Below are 16,719 nucleotides of genomic sequence, written 5' to 3'. Positions count from 1 at the left end.
CTGAGGGCATCTGGTTAAAGCTACAGGAGCTCCTTTAGGCATTCTGGGTCTTTTAAAAAAAATCCAATGGGTTTTTTTGTTTGTTTTTTAGATTTCAGATTTTTCTAAATCATTTTTTCAGGTATGTCAGAAGATCTATCTTGTCTGTTCATAATTCCAGTCTCTGTATTTAAGTATCCTCAGATCAGGCCCACTTGGCTATTAGTATATAAGATACCTGAGAGTTGAAAACTACTACACCCTATGTTATCTTAGCACACATCTTAATTTTTGTCATCTGAGAGTAGAAAACATTAAAAGTTAAAGATAGAAAAATAGTTTCTGTAGTAAGCAAAAGAAAATGTATTTGAACAGAAACCCTCATATAGTCACAAGAGGTAGGACTACCAGTATAGTGGAATATCAAGTTAAACCTAATAAGACTGAAAAACTGACATGGCACCTAAACAGGTTTATTTAGAATAAATCCCTCTGAGTTCAATAGGATTTATTCTAAGAAAATGTGCACAGGCTTCCAGCCTTAATGTAGTTTACCGGTGCCATCCTTAGAAAGCTGTAACTCTGCTTATGATGGCAGTGTAGATCATTTTAAAAGCTAACTGCTTTTTTAAAGAGAACAGCCATATTTAAGTGAAGCCAGGGGGAGGGATAACCAATGAAGTGAGGAAACTGATATGGAAAAACATGAGGGTTGTGTGGGCAGTAAAAGGATCCTAACTTGTTGCCAGGCTCAGGAGGGGAGATTTAAGCAGGCATCATTTATTATAGGCACAAACTTTAAATTCTTATCAGCACCACCTGTGAGTCTAAATATCCTCTGGTTCATTGAATAACCTGCCTCCAGTAGTGCAGAATCTGAAAGCTGCAAACAAAGACAAGCAAACGCCTGAGGCAGTGTGCCTTTTACAGAGAAGACAAAAGCAATTTAACACCCTTGAGGTCACTAAAGACAAACTTTACAGGTAAAAACTTTTTAAACTGGCCTCCAGTGATAAAATAGGGAAAGTATGTTGTGAGAAATGTAGTCTCTCAGAGCAGAACCACAAGTGACAAAAGGCACAGATTGGACACTTGTCAGCTTCCCTCAAGTTTTGATGGGAAATGTAGGCAGCTTGGCGGAATGTTGGACAAGTGACAGTTGATAAGTCCATTGGACAGCAGTCAGAGAGCCAAGCTGCAAGACCAGGATGCCTACATTTCCCATCAAAACTTGAGGGAAGCTGACAAGTGTCCAATCTGTGCCTTTTGTCACTTGTTCAGCCTGTCCCTTGGAGAGCCACCCCACACCCAGGTACTTTCTTTGGAAGGGACTTCTTTTTCCTGTTTATAGATACACAACAAAAAGTATCAAGCGAGATTTTTTGTTTTTCCCAAAGACCTAAATATTATTAATCCCTCCCTCTCCATAGAGTCACACATGTGGGAAAAAATCTTACTAAAAAGTCACTCTGAGGAGATGTGATACAAGAATGCCCCAGCACAAAATGCTGAAAATAGCACAATTTCAAAATGTTTATTCCTCTTAATATGCACTCACTAAACACAGACTGTTATATCTAGATGTCATGCAATCACAGTATATTTGCATTGTGACACAACAAGTTTCAGCGTTTATTACATGGTAATAAAATTGTCAGATCCAGTTCTCTGCTCTATTTTGAAAGCCAAGAAAAACATCTCTCTCCCTTTTTTTTAACATGAAAGATATCTCCTTGCCTCACCTTGTCCAGGCGGGCCCCTGTGTGAGGCACAAAATCTTGTCTCCTTGCCTCACCTGATCTGGCTAAATGTGAGGCAAAACTTTCCTAGGCTTGGCCAACCTCACATGACACATAAGGCCCCACTTGAAACTCCCCGCCTCACCCATGCTGGCCTCACATGAGGTGAAACTCCTCATCCCAAAACCTGCAGGAAGTGAGACTTAACCCTGCCTTGTTCAACCCTGAGCACTACAGAAGGCGACAATTGCCTTGTTTCACCCCCGTCAGCCCCTGTGGAAGGTAAAAAGTGCCTCACAGGAGCCAAGCCCGGCACGAGGCTCACCTGAGCCAGCCCCAAGATGCATCCTGCAGCTGTTCTCATTATGAGGAGCTCTCTTTAAGAGAAGCTCCCAAAATGATTCAAACCGGATCAAAAATAAATGTTTCAGTAGTTATACTAAAAGTATACAGCAGAAGCTTAAAAAACAAGCTGAAGTAAGATTCATTCTCTGAGTATACTTTATTATCATAAATATATCACTCACCACCAGCCAACCCTTCCTTTTTTGACAGCATGGCCAAAGAGGAATGTGGTCAATGAGGGGGCACGACATTTTTGCTTGGACTTTTGCCTTTCCAATATGTCTCTGGGAGAAAAGTGGAGTATCAATTAAGAAAAATGGATAAATAAATCAGCGGGGGCGGGGTCCTGCTGGCCACTGCCCTGAAGCTGCCAACACAGATACATCAAACCTGGGTCTCACACTGTCCACCTAGAGTAAGCGATCCATTTCCAAATCAGCACATTTAAATAGCAACAATTCATATCAGAAAACAAATCTTTTTTTGTATTAGCAGTACACTCACTATTCTGTTTATTCCCCATGTGACCTTTTGACCATTACCCCAGCCTTTCCAACAGGTCACATCCATTATCAAGTTGTACTCCCCCATTCCAGTGACTTTCTGAGGCTCTCCCTTTCCTTCTCTGGAGACACTCTTCCATTCAGCTCAACAATCCTCATAAGTCAATTAGGGAGTTGGAGGAGGAGGTAAGACATAGGATTACAGAATAGATTTTGAATGGTTCCAGGAAAGAAGCCCACAGGAAAAAAGCTCACAGGAAAAAAGTCCACAGAAAAAAGCCCATGGTCATAAATGCTCACAAGAAAAGAGCCCACATGGAAAAATGCCCACATGGAAAAAAGCCTGTACAGAAAGAAGCCCACACAGAAAGAAGCCCACATAGAAATAATATTTTTATTAATACACCCTTTTTAAATTGAATTGCAGAGCTTTTGGAATATATGCTGTTGGGTGCAGCAACATTAAAATAAGTCGATTTCCTATCTCGATTCCCCTTTACTTGCATTTTAACAAATACATTGTGGTGCACCCAGTGACCATGACAAAAGACTACCTAACCCTAATAACAAAAACAACGATCATTTAACAACAACAATAATAGCAATAATAACAACTCAGATATAATTTTTCATTGCAAATTAGCCAATCTCCTTGTGTAATAAAGTTTATCTTCCACCTGCTCATATTGCTGCACAGAAGTGGCAACCATGTCATATAGTGCCTCATCTTTCCTCTTTTTCACCTCTAAGCGACCTGCCTGTGCATTAGCCAGTGTTTGTTTGTGGCAAGCCAGGTCCTTCTGCAGTCCATCAAATAGAGGCCGTTTTCACACGCACCCCGGGAGATTGCGCAAACTCACAGGATGAAGCATCTTCCTAGCATGATTTCCCGGCATGATCCCCTTTACTGGCCCAATGACGTCAGAAAAGGGGCCATTAAACGGGATTGTGCCAGGAAATGGCGCTAGGAAGATGCTTTTATGCTGTGAGTTTTGTGCAATCTTCTGGGAGCGTGGCCGTGTGAAAACGGCCAGAGACTACACACTAGGATGACTGAAGTGGAATAGGGAATTAAGAGCATTGTGAAATCCCTCACAACAGTTTGTCATTTTTGGCAACCGTTCCAGGGCTGCATCATGATGATTCCACATTCTTATAGGAAACTGAAGGTCTCTGCCTGCTGCACCCTCAATATATATCAAAAAGAAGTACATGAGCACCTCATTGTAGCTGTCTTCATCTGGAAATGTGACAGCAAGCTCATCAAAAACAGCCCTCACATCATTGATTGGGACAAAAGCTAATGCAGCAAGAGATTTCAATGTAATTATTATGTTCATATTAGTTTCATATTCAGTCTTCAAGGCAATACTGTTATTTTCCTAATGAGACTCTGACACAGGTGAAAATAACACCCTTTGACCTGCAGTGGAAAGACAATCCTCACTGCATTCACACAAGCCTTCTCAAACTCGACCAAAACCTTTTGAGGTGCCAGTGTTCAACTAAAAGATAAGCCCCTCCCTACTGCGGAGACTGGTCTAATCCAGCAGGGTTCTTATGTTAATCACGTTACCCAACCCCCTCATCAGCTGCCACTGTCTCCTTTTTCTTGTCTTTCTTGAATAGTACAAGTAGTTAAAGGCCTCATAGATCTATGAAGCTAAGCAGTGTTGACTCTGGCAAGTATTTGGAAGGGAGAAATCAATAAATATAGCTGTAATGAATAAAAAATGATATTTGTAATTGTAATTAATAAAAATATTATTTCCATGTGGACTTTTTTCTGTGTGGGTTTCTTTCTGTACGGGCTTTTTTCTGTGTGAGCTTTTTTCCATGTGGGCATTTTTTTCATGTGGGCTTTTTTCTTGTGAGCATTTATGACCGGGGGGGGGGGGGGTTTGTGGGCTTTTTTCTTTAGGGCCTTTTTCCCATGGGCTTTTTCTGGTCACCATTTTGAACTATTATTGCATCCTTTTAGCAGATGAGTAGAGAGCTGGAAAATAACACATTGCCACTGAAATTTAGCATTGGAGAACACCCCTATGTGGCCAACAACATTAATTTTTCTCACCAAGAAATGCCAACAAATGCGTTGAAGCCGGGGTCATTGTACATGTCTGAAATCATTATGAACTGTGGGATGGAAAGAGGAGGCAGGAAATTATGGAGAGATGATCATCAACACTCACAAAACCCTTCCTGGGAGGGGCAACCGTGTTGTTGATCATCGACATGCCTGGGTGTTCCAAGTGAAGAAAAATTAAAAAGATAAAAGATAAAGAAAGTTAAAAGTGAATGGACAAGTGCAAACTGTAATGTGTAGCTGGGCCCTCAGTGATTGGTCAGTTAGATAGGCACAGTTGGCAGTTCAGTTCCAGGTGCAGGTACAAATTATTTTTAACAATAATTGGTGCACAATGAAAGAAAAACATGGAAAAGGGTGGGAGATTTGCTACAATTTTCAGAATAGCTATGTTTTTAAAAGGTTTCTTGTAGATGTGAAATTCTCAGTGCAGGTGAAAGAGAAAGCTGAACCCACATAACTTTTTTTTCAGTTAGTTCTATCTAGCCAGTTCAGATTCTTCTGGCACCTGGTACCCAGAAGTTTAATGGGGGGGAGGGGTAGTTTCTTGTCTTTAGTGCAGGAGTGCCCAACTTTTTTGAGCCTGTGGACAGCTTTGGAATTCAGACACGGGGGGGGGGTCACAAAATGGCTGCCAAAAACAGCTGCTTCATGAGGTGGAGCTAGTCATAAAATAGCTGCCCCAGCTTATGTCCCGTTCCTGCCCCTATTGCAAATGGCATGACAAAGTGTCAGTTGCTGCCTTTACAAAGAACTGTGGAGGTTAGCGGAGGGCCGCACCTTTTAAAATGATTGCATTCATTAGTTAACTTTGCATTTCAGAAAAGGTATAAATTGTACCATAAAAATCAATAAATATAAATTAAATAAAATAGTGGTAGTTTTATTCAATTTATTTATTGTGCTAATTTCATATCATCTATAGCTGCAAGCACATTTAATTTTAGAATCAGTTTAATGAGACAAATGTACCCTATCACACTTTTCTACTGTCTTGGCGGGCCACAAAAAACTCTGTAGCGGGCCGCATGTGGCCCGCGGGCCGCAATTTGCCCACCCCTGACCTAGAGTACAGTTGTAGATCCCATTTTAAGGAATGTTAGTATAGGCTGTAGAAACAGCCATGGTAGATCCACAGAATCCTGAAAATATACATGAGCTGGGTGGTCTGAAAAGGCTGATGGTTATAATCTTCTTTCACTGTTTGAAGTATTTAAAAAAACTAGAAGAATTTCGACTCTGTTGGGCTTCCTTTTACTTAAGGTAAGCATAATGTTTGCTGTATTGTAGGAATCTGGATCACATACAATACTTCAAGCATGATAAAGATGTTGGTGTTACTAGCAGCATGCTTAACACAGAATAACTTCTTAAGCACAATAATGATTTTTCAAAATATTGTCCTTTCATTTCTGTGGTTTTGGGGCACCATCTTTAAGATAGCAAGATAAAGCCATGTGAACAGAATCATGTTACAGGGCAGGCATCATTTCCACCTCCCCCGACCACTCACTGCAGCCTCCTGTGCCCCTCTTTGAATTGAGCTACTGCAGTGGACCTAAAGGAACGGTGTGGGAAGCAAATTGCAGCAGGAGGAAAGAATTAGCAACAGTCTCCCTGGTCTAACCCAGAGACAGAAAAGCCAGTCTATTGTTGTGCTGGTGGGACCTCAAGATCCAAGCCATTAAACATAAAGCTTTTTATCTAAACTTGTTGCATACAAAGTGAATCTCTACTTTATTATCATTAGTACTTAACCTTGTGTCACTACCAGCTTGCGTGGGTGCACCAGTTTAAAGAGATGTACCAGTTTACAGAGAGCTGAGAAAGTTCAAAATCTGATTTATGTATTTACTAGCATTAAAACATTTTGTATTGTCATGTTGCACCTGCCTGATTATTACTATGCTAATACTTTGACTAGAGATACTTCATTGAACATAATTAACAAGCTCTAATCTTAAAGTGACGTGTTACAGCTTATTCATTTAGTACCGCATAAATGTTATGTTTTCTTAAATCCAATTTATTTCATGTGGTTTAATGGATAGAATCAATTTAACTTACCACAATATCAGAAAAGCTGTTTACTCCAGCTGTTTATTCATTTTCATTCATTGATCTATTCACACCTCTGAATATTTATCACAGGTACAAACCTCATACTTGGAAATTACTCCATCTAAGTTAATATTTCAAGCACAATACTCAAGCACTATTAAAATTAAAACTAATTTTTGTTCTGACAATATGGCAACACCCATCACTTATCTCTAGTGATGAATTATCCTGCAGAAGGCATAACAAGAAGATACATTGGAAGAATTTTTCCTTTGCAATTACCGTATGGTACTCTGTAATTAGGTTTCAGGCTCAGATCTTTCATATGCTGGGTGTATTAAATGAGATGTGAGTTGAATTTCAAAACTCTGTGGTCACTTACTGCCACGCTTGTGCAAATAAACATGTATACCTAGAAATGCACTCCACATGGTAGAGTTCTTAAAATAATAAATGTTAAATGTTTAAATTAAACTACCTTTTATTTCTACTGTGGCACAATGGTTTTAGCATCCTAAAATATTCAGCTTTCAAATTGAATCTGGGTTTTAAAATGTCATCCTAATTCCATAGCCAGTGGCTAGAGGAGGGGAGTACATCACTCTGCCCAACTGCCAGGGGTTTCAGAAGCTGCCCTGATTCTGCCCACTGTCTCTCCTTGATCCATATGGGGACCCCATTAAAAAAGCACTCTTTGCCCATTTTGTTATTGCGAGGTTAGGATAACTGATTGTTGGTGATCTCTCAATAAACTTTTGTCAAATAAAAGTTTGGTGTAGGTATATCATTGTTCTACATGGTATCACCTTATTCTTGAACTGACGACAGTTTTATCAAGCATCATGGCTTGCCACTAAAATGTGCAATGATGAAACTGCACTGCCACAAGTGACAGGAAACCATAATAAAACTTGCTGTATAACACAACACAAGGAATTCAGTTTGGCATATACATTCTTTATCTCAAGACCCAAACAGCAATACTTTAAACTCTTGAAATCAATTATTGCATTCATTTATTAATATAAAAATGTATTTAATGCTGATCATAACATTTCCCAGTATCCTAAAATGTGATGAACAGCACTGTAGATAAAATGATAATGAATGCTTACTCATGTGATAATTAAAAAAAATCCCACTGAGGTATCTCCAGAACTTAAAGTGCCAAGACAGCAGTTATAATTCAACAATTGAACTCACTTCTTATTCTCTTGTTAAGCAGTATTATTTCTAATTCTAATAAGCTAGGCACAATGGTAATATAAAGTATAAAATTTAGTGCTGATTGTTGCAGATAGTTCTAGGAGTTTTTCTACTGCATCTTTCTGCTAATATTTCGATGCCATTTCTACAATGCCTACAATGCCTATTGTTTCAATTTCCATTCTCTCCATAAGGAAACTATTGTTGACTGGTATGCCATGTTGTTAATAATCTAATAGTCTAACAATTCAGATTGCAATGACACTTCTCCTGCTTGCTAATGATGAAATGGATACATAGATCAATAGTGATGCAATGGCAACTCTATAAGTAAAGCCAAACAGGTTTTGAGAACTCAGATTTATTCACATGGAAGTTCATTCTAAGGATAGAAATGGTTTGTAAATTGTAAAAGGACATTTCTCCCACCATAACTCCCTTCTTCCAATCTTTGGTCTTGGTTTTAAATAAATTATGTGTAAAAAAATTTAAAACAGAGAAGTGGAACAAAAGTTTAGCGGCTATTTCACTGAGACATTTTACTGCAGCACTGGAACACCCAGTGGTATATGGGTGCTATTAAATTTATTTATTAAATTTATTAAATTTATTAAATTTATTTCTTCAAACACATGCAAAGCACGTGCACATTTCCAGCCCCAGCGTGTCATCACTGAAGTTACATTATCGCTAGCAAAAAAGGCAGGGTGGACAAGAGGCTCAGGACTAGAGATGGGCGTGAACAGCAATATGAACTAAAAAAAAACCATGACCAGCCCAATCTGCTGTTCGAGAACAAGCTGTTTGTGAGGCCCCATTCAAAATGAACAGGTGGCCGTTGCAAGCCTCGTTCGTTGCTGTTCGTCAAACCAGACAGTCTGGCACCTGCAGTCAATGGCCTTAGCATGGACCTGCCTGCTGCCAGACCTGCCACTGTCTCCCAAAGAACCCCAGGAGCAGCGAAGGCTGAGGGTAAGGGCAGAGGCATGGACCAAGCACAGGAGTGCATGCCTGGCAGCCCACGTCCTTCCCACTGCTGAGGAAATGTCAGGAGAGCCTTGAGCCAGTACAGGATCTGATCTACTCCTCCTGAGTAGCAGAGATGAGCCAGCTTGGAGAAAGAAGCTTAATTAACCCAGCCTCACCTGTAGGAGAAACTCCCTTTATAAGGCTGCAGCCAGCGTGGGATTAGCTAGTCACAATTGTGGTATTCTGGACTTGGTTGTTGCTGAGCTCTTAGGTTCTGGCTGCCTGAGCCTTGGTGGGTCACAGTCTTTGATTTTGGAATCTGTTACTTGACCATGGAGTTTGACCTGAGAATCTTTGTTGTTGGCCCTGTTGTCGTCAGAACTTGCCTCCAACCTAGTGAGCAGGGTACTTTTAATCCTTCTGTTTCTATGTTGTTCTCCATTATACTCTTAGATTATGTTGCTGCTGTTTCTGTGGGTTTGTCATGAAAATATGGTTTAGAGCACATTATACTTAGTGATACATGTGTATTCTAATGAACTTTGTTTTAGAATTCCATTAGGCTGTCTTGGTTTGGGGCATACATTGAGCCAAATGTGTAAGTTTGGTTTTCTATAGTGCCTTTAATCTGTCTTTCAGATCTCTTAGTGTATCTTTACATTGCAAGGGTAAATATTTTTACTTTACCCTTCCAACATAAATTTTAAATTTCGGGCATGGGAGAGACGGAGCTCTTTCAATGTGCAATCATTCTCTTCAACACCGACACCACACCCTCTGCTTTTCTCCATTTCTCAGCTTCTTCTGGTGTTAGCTAGGATAATTCATCCCATGAAGTAGGTTCAGGTATTTCTGCTGTTCTTGTGAGGTAGGACAGTCACGGAGCTGGAATGCCTTCGGTTGAATGTGCAGATCACCTTGGTAACATCTCTGCACTCTGTGCATTTCTGAATACTGTTCCTCCTGTGGGACAAGTGTCTCTGCATTTTGGCCCTCTCATGGGCCAGGTGTCTCTGGTAGTGAAGCATCTGGTACTAGATCTGCACTTGGGGTACCAGTGATGTGTATCATAGTCTCCTGCTTCTTCATCTGAATCAGGATATGTGATTTGGCTGTTCTCTTCAGTGGTTACCCCCCCCCCTTTTTTTTTCAGGTGTAGCCATCTCACTTTCATTGAAGTATACAGCTCTGCTCTCAATAGTTCTTCTGGTTTGTGGATCATAGATCCTGTATCCTTTGTTTTGTGCTGAGAATCTAACAAGAATTCCTTGTGAGGCTCTGTCATCTAGTTTGCCTCTCTTCTCCTTTGTAATGTAGGAGTAGGCCTTGCTTCCAAAGATTCTCAGAAATTTCGCACTTAGTACATAGCTGTGCCAAAGTTCAAATTGTGTGGCTTCAGTAGCTTTTGTCGGCAGTTTGTTCTGTGTATATGCGGCAGTCATGATGACTGCTTCTCACCAAAATTGTTTTGGTAGTTGAGCATCATGCAACATACATCTCACCATGTCTAGCAGTGTCCTGTTCTTTCTCTCTGCTGTTTCATTTTGTTCAGGAGTATAGGCCACTGTGGTCTGGTGTTCTATGTCTTCCTGTCTCAGGAATTGCTGTGTGGCATTGGAAGTTGATTTGTTAAATATTGGGGAGTCGAACTTGAAGACCATATTTCATTCCATTGTTCATCTGCTGGTGTGTCTTGATACCACTTTTTTGAAAGCTTAGGATTTGGGGTTTTAAAAAGTGAAGAAGGATATTGTATACTTTTGAAATTAGGCCTTTTTGAGTAGATCCCATATTGTCTAATAGTAATTCAAATTCTGTTTTTGTGTTGTTTATGATTTCCTTTATGTTTATGTGAGAGGCCATATGGTTAGGTCGGAGGTAGGTATACCATGGGATATTGTGGTGAGTTTTCTAACACTGATTTGTCTAAGATCCCTCTTTTTTTTTTTGAAGCAATATCCACCAAGTGAGTTATTTTAAATTGTCTCCAGTTTTTACTGAAAGCAGAAATTTGACCAGGAGGAAACCAGCTCTGTGACAAAATGAAGAGAATCTAGAAATTTTAGGGGTGAGTTTGTTTCTATAAAGGTCACATGTTTTTAAAATTGCTGTGAGAAAGACTTTTTGCTTAATAGAAGATGGTTGAGAGTTTTGTTTGTTCCATATTAAATCTTAGATAGACACAGGGTAGTGTAGTGGTTGAAAAATTTTGGTCCAATCTATTGGACTCCTATTTGTAACATATGAAGTATATTTGTTAGGTGGATTAATTTTTGATAGTCTATGTCTGGATAATTAAATCCACCCTGTGTATTCTTTAGTCTTAATGGAGTAAAGGCAATTCTTGGGTGTTTGTATTGCCACAGAAATTTGTTTAAAGTAGTTTGCCATTGATTTAGGAGTTTTGGTGGTATTGCTACAGGAATTGCTTGAAAAAGAAGTATCAATTTGGGGAGTACAAAAGTTTTTATTAAATAGTATCTATCATACCATGATTGTTGTAATTTGTCACATTTAATAACTCAAATGTTGGACTTCCAGAACAAGACAGTGAAAGCACGACAGGGGAGTTTTATGAGCTCCCTGCTGTGACCTTCCTGGTTCCTTGGGAGCCGAGAGATCGGACCCCCAAGCCCTCCCCCCGGAGAGGGGAGGCAAGCTGGAAAAAGGTGGAAGAGCTTAGGGGGACTGGCGAACCTCCAGAAGCCCAGATACCTGTTCTGAAGCGAGGACCAAAGAAGGAGCCAACATGGCTATTTAGCTGTGAAACCAGGAGTCCAACAGGCTGAAAGAAACCACAGCAAATCAAACAGATTCTTAACAAGACAGATAAAAATATAATTCTAAGAGAGCTTAACTGACCCCACAGCCTTCCATCAAGTAAGTGGACAGATTCATGGTTTTACGGGGGCACTCCAGCTTAATTGTGCGCGGCTGCCCGAGCAAGCGGGGAGGGGCAGAGACTGGAGAGGAATTTTAAAGAGACTCAGCAATTGCTGGAATGCTATAAGTCTTTGAATATAATTAACCAAAACAAAGCTTTTTACCACTTTCTGAAATGGCTTCTTGGGAAGAAGAGGTACTTGCTAGTTTGCAAGAAATGTCTAAAATAATGACTGAGTTACTAATTAAAGCAGATGGGATATTTGGAGTGGAAAAGGATAAAAGGATTACAAGAAATCACAATCCAGAAAAAATTTCTGGAGGGACAGACTTAACTGAAAGAAAAATGGAGCCAAATGAGGGGGAAAACAGTCTGCGACACACTTTGCAAAATGGATGATCTTATCAGGGCGTCCCCTTCAAGGCACAAAACTTTAGTAAAGAAAAGGCAGGGCCACAAAACAGACTTGCACGGAGAGAAGCAGGCATCCCAACACAGAAAGGGGAGAAAAGAATGCAGCGGATCTTAAAACAGAAAAACAAGCAGAGGAGTAACTACATCCATATTGATCCCCTTCAGAAATGGCTGGAAGACAAGGGAATCTACCTTTGGTGGCCCAGATGGATTAGGGATTGGATGTACTACGTCTCACGAAGAAAGAAGAAGAAAAAAGCAGATCTGCATGGAAAGAATCAAGCATGCGAATACTGAAAGGGGAAAGAGGGATTAAGGACTGGATGTACCACTTTTCATGAAGAGAGAAGAAAAAACAACGATCAGAATCTTAGGGCACACCAGGATTCATTAATGCAGACTTAACCTCTTAAATAGCTTTTCCCTTCCTTCCTTATTTTCTCTTTTTTATATAACACTATATAGTCTATGTTAATGGGTATTTAGACTGTACTCCTTCTCAAAATATAAAATACTGGCTAAGTTAAATGACCACCTGCTCTTCTTAATCTTACAAGTATGAAAACCCAAGTAAATAAGTCCAGATGGTCAAAATAAAATAGATGGAGTTACTATTTTTAAAAGGCAAAATTGTGTTTTAACTATATAGTTATGTGATCACCCTAGTCTTATCAATATGAAAACCCAAGTAAATAAGTTTGGCTAGAACACAATAGATGAAAGATATATATATTTTAATAGAATATATAATTGTTTTCAAACTAAATATTGATTTGGCTTCTACACCCTTACTATTATGAAAATACAAGCAGACAAGTTGGGAAGGCATGGCCAGAACAGATACAAGAAAGAGAGGAAATTAATATAAAAATTGCTCTTATCTTTATGTTGATGTATATTACTGTCCTGCTGATATTGTATGTTTTGCTATATCCACCTCCCACTCCTAGAACGATTATGGATTTAAGATCCCTGATTAAAAGGTAAAAGAGGTGAAATGTGATCTATCTGTAATATGCACAAAAGAAAAAATTTCTTAGAAATATAAGGTACAGAGTAAGTGGATTAAAAAGTATAGAAATTAATAAAAGGGAATCTTGAAGGTATATGGGGCGCTAATTACATATATAATGGCTTTTTATATCTAGATGAATGATTATGTGTCTTGTATATGAATCTCATAAATGCTTATGGTTCATGTACAAGATAGTCATTATACATCCAAAATGTCAAGAAATTTGTAATACAGACATCAATCCATAGAAAAAGAAACTGAATAACTAACTACCCCCCTTTTTATACAATACGCAGTCCATTTAGATCTCTCTGAGTACCTTTTAAACTCCTTGCTCTTTTACCCAGCTACTCAATTTCTTTTCTCCTTTCTTACAATTATTTACTAAGTGAGCAGATTCTTAAAGCATGCTTCAATCCCTTAATTCTTAAGCCTAGGTACTAAACCCATAGCCATTCCAGAGACAGAACTAGAAGAACAAACAGCCACATCTTTATATTCTATTATTAGTCCCATTATTTGTGTATATCATTAACTAAACAATTTCTAAAAGAAAAAAAAGCATACAGAATTTTTTTTATAACAGCCTACCCTCAATCTTTCGTATATCAAAGTCCAAGCCATCTGAGGTTTTGTACTTGTGTTTTCATTACAAAAGGCAAAACGAAGTGTATAGGTAGACTTGGCTTAACCAATAGTTTTGAGATTTGAGAAATTTACAAAGTTCCCTCTATGTCCCTAGAGTTTCCCCTATTAATTCTAGAAGATATCTTGTCTCTACGTCTTTCTTATACTTTTATTTAAAGGAAAGAAATCCAAAGAAAAAAATAAAAGATGAGAAGGAAAATAGAAGACTATAAAGACCCATTTGCCACACTCCCTCTAGTCCAGTAATTAAGCATAAACTATATCTAATGTGTTAGCAAAGCATAAAGGATTGTATTTGGTCTATATTAAACCACATAAAACAGAAGGAGATATATTAAGCCTAATTTCTTTCCAGATTCTCTACGTTTTTTATTAAAGCACTTTAAATAGCATTTAGAACATGGACATAAAATCACAATATATCCCATTTACCATCCTTATTTGCAAAAGCCCCTAACAACCCTATTAACCCATCCTTTTAATCTCATTTCAGTTTAAAGCTCTATGCCATATAAACAGAAGAGAAGAGATAGGGGAAGAAAAAATAAAGGAACAAGGGTTGCACTTTAAGTTTCATTTTCTTTCTTCTTCTTTCTCCCTCTGGAGTAGTATTGAAACTTTCTTTCCAATGATCAGCCATAGCTGGCTCTTTTTGTCTTCTAGCCATTCATGTGAGGTGCTGTTAAATATGTTGTAATGTCCCTGTTTATCTTTCTTCATCTTTGTGATATGTTTCTTGATTGGAGTATGTTGTATGCTTTGTACTTCATACAGAAGCAGTACGCTGAAACTCTTCCTCACAGCTTCTTTTTCACCACACTCCTCCCACTTCTTCTCCGCTTTCTGTACTTTCACAGATGCGAACTGTTTTTCTCCTCCATCTTGTTGGGAGTATTTTTCACAATTCCACTCCCATTTTCTTTTAGGTAATTCTGTCCCATAACAATTCTCTTCTAACTTGTCATCTAACACAGTGCTCGAGCCTGTTCCAAGCGTTTCATCTGCTTTTCTTAATACACAGTCCATCAGTTTAGAAATTTGTTGCAGCTTTAAGAGTATCTCTTCAGAAAACGCCATTTTGTCCACTCACTTACAAATGTTCAATCACAGATCTTTAAAACTGGTAAAAAGCTCCTTTGTGCTTACTATTTGTAATGATAGTTTTTTGCTCCCCAGCTCTCTATCCCAGGAAAGCTCTTCTTACATTTCACTTCTTAAGTGTCAGTTTCTTAGTTCATGAGGCAGCCGCCTCTCCGGGGGATAATAAAACCCTCCTCATCAAGCTGTTAAGCCATCGTAAAGCAATAAATAATACTCTCACTTGGAGAGATGTCAGGTAAAGTCACTCTTTTTCGGTCTTTCAGTTGTCCTTGCTTCTATCTTGTCAGGAATCTTTGCTTTGTTTTTGCTTGTTTCAAGGTCTCGGGGTTCATAGCTTATGCGCCATTAAGGCTTCTTCCTTGCTTCTTGCCTTCGAGCCGGTGTGGGGGCTACAACAGGGGTTGCCAGTCCCTGTGAGCTCCTCCATCTTGCTCTGGCCTATCCCCCCCCTCCGTGGGGGAGTCTTGGGGGCCCAAATCCTCAGGTCCCAGGGGATCAGGAAGATCACAGCGCTGAGCTCATAAACTCAGCTACCGTGACATCACCACACCATTCCGGAAGTCCTAGATGGATATTTTTTCTGATGATGGTCCATTGATTTTTACTTCTGCGGAAGGATGTGAGTACATTGTCTTAATTATTTGAAGGAAGTTATTTCCAAATCCCATCTGTTTTATGTAAATATGAATTTTCAAGAGTCTCAATTGTCTTTTCCATATCCAAGGATAAAAAAGCTTCTTCAGTGTGGTGTTGTGTGCAGAATGAGATGTTTAAAGTTTTATATATATTGTCTGTGACATCTCTCCTAGGGCACAATACCCTCTCCCCCCACTTTTTTTGCAGTTTTTACAGTACTCTTGCTTTCCTTGAAACCACCCCATTTCCCTCTGTGTGCTTTAATGAAATAGTTCCAAATTGTGAAACTTGCTAGCTAATCATGGGGTCAGCAATAGTGAGGTTATAGTAGTAGGTCAACCCATGTCATGTGACCATTAATGCCAGGCTTTGCTGCTGGTGGAACAGATCAACTAGTGGCTTGGAGGATCTTTGAAAACTTTACCACAATTGTATCCTGAGTATTAGTCCACCTTCTGCTGCCCCTTCCCCTGTTTATTAATTTCGCTTGTAGCTGAGACCATATACTGGAGCCATAGTTGCTGAGTCCCAGGGGTTGTTATTGCTGACTTGTAAGGAGGGCATTCATATAGCTTTAGGGAAAGGTATGGGATCAGTTGCAAAGTTCTTAGTGCAGAGGTAGTCAAGTCAAGTTTATTATTACAGTCTGTGACCACTACATATAAAACCATTTGCAAATCAGTTTAAAAACAGTCGAGACTGGATACAGGGGAAGAACAATGAATAAATATAAGAGTAAAAAAATAAGATCATAATAAATTAGTTGTTTAAAAGGTTAGAATACATTCAGTTTGCCTTATACGATTTACGTTGCTTCTGGACCTGGGCACAGAATCTTGCTACTTGATGTGTTGTTTGGTGATTCCGATCAGACAAAAGATAATCAAGTTTGTTTGTTTTTTAACTTCCAGGGAATCTTTCTACTAATGGACTGATGGTTTCCACTCTAATTTTACTATGACTTGGGCAGTTAAAGAAGATGTGCTCCATTGAGTCAATTTCTCTTAGGGGATAGGAGCAAAGCCTAAGAGAGTAACAGACAGCTTTAAACTTTCCTTCCAGAACGGCAGAGGGTAGAGTCGAACTTCTAGCTAAACTAAATGCCTTTCTGGAGTTACTGGATTCAAGAAAGT

This window comes from Eublepharis macularius, chromosome 4, assembly GCF_028583425.1.
Source record: "Eublepharis macularius isolate TG4126 chromosome 4, MPM_Emac_v1.0, whole genome shotgun sequence".
Lineage (NCBI taxonomy): Eukaryota > Metazoa > Chordata > Lepidosauria > Squamata > Eublepharidae > Eublepharis > Eublepharis macularius.
This window is presented reverse-complemented; position numbering follows the sequence as displayed.